Below are 1,003 nucleotides of genomic sequence, written 5' to 3'. Positions count from 1 at the left end.
GAGATGTAGCCTTTATTAAAATTTTATATTTTTCAAATTAATATTGTCTGATTTGTAATGTATTAGGTTTATGGTTTTGAATGATGGTAGCATCTTCTACCATTCTGCCTGAGCTCTGATCCCCATTGTATTTATGGGCTATCTCTGCCCTGAATAGCTGCGATCTAAATAGACAAGACAGACAAAGAGTCAGGGAGAGGAACTATTACTCTTATGAGAGATGCAGTAAGAGCTAAAGGCTAAAATTTTCACACACACAGTCCCATTTTCAAAAGTAACATGAGCACTTAGGAGTCTAAGGACATGTCTATGGGGGGAGAGGGGAGGACACTCCAGAAAGTTAAGGCAAATCAACTAAAGGTGTGAAGTCAACCTGCATCAATTAAAGCCTATTAATCCCCTGTGTAGATGTCTCATTCAGGAGTAAAGTGGCCTTAGATTGCTGTAACTTAATCCTCCTCCAGGTAAATCTCATTGCCTAAATCCTACAGATTTTTCACTCAGTGATTTAGGAGCCCAAGGGAGTTGACCCATGTTCCCACAAGAAGCCTATGACAGCCAGGAACTGAATCCAGATTGCCTGGGTGCCTGTCTGATGCTTTAACCACAAGCTCCTCTTCTCTAACGTTATGGTGCAGAAACTTGTTTTAGGGATGAACAAGCCTCATTAGGCCCTATTCATCATCCCTGGTGGAAGTTACTGGCTTCAGTCGTGTTACACCAAGGATGAATCTAACTCCAAGCAATCACCGACAGGCCTCAGAGTCTCACACAAGTAACTCTTGAAGAGTGATCATGGGAATGCCTTCGGTCCGTTGTGTTAATCTTTTTCTTTTTGATATACCTGGGGCACCTATTGCTTTTCCCCCCACCCTCTTTTTTTTTTTTTTTTTCTCCCATGTAGTTTAAAGTATCTGGGTTATTTTGTGTGTATGAAAAGACTTCATTTAAAACATCAGTAAAACTTCTATCAAAGGGCTCAACTTCATACCGAGTACACAGA

The sequence above is a fragment of the Lepidochelys kempii genome, chromosome 14 (genome assembly GCF_965140285.1).
Source record: "Lepidochelys kempii isolate rLepKem1 chromosome 14, rLepKem1.hap1, whole genome shotgun sequence".
NCBI lineage: Eukaryota > Metazoa > Chordata > Testudines > Cheloniidae > Lepidochelys > Lepidochelys kempii.
This window is presented reverse-complemented; position numbering follows the sequence as displayed.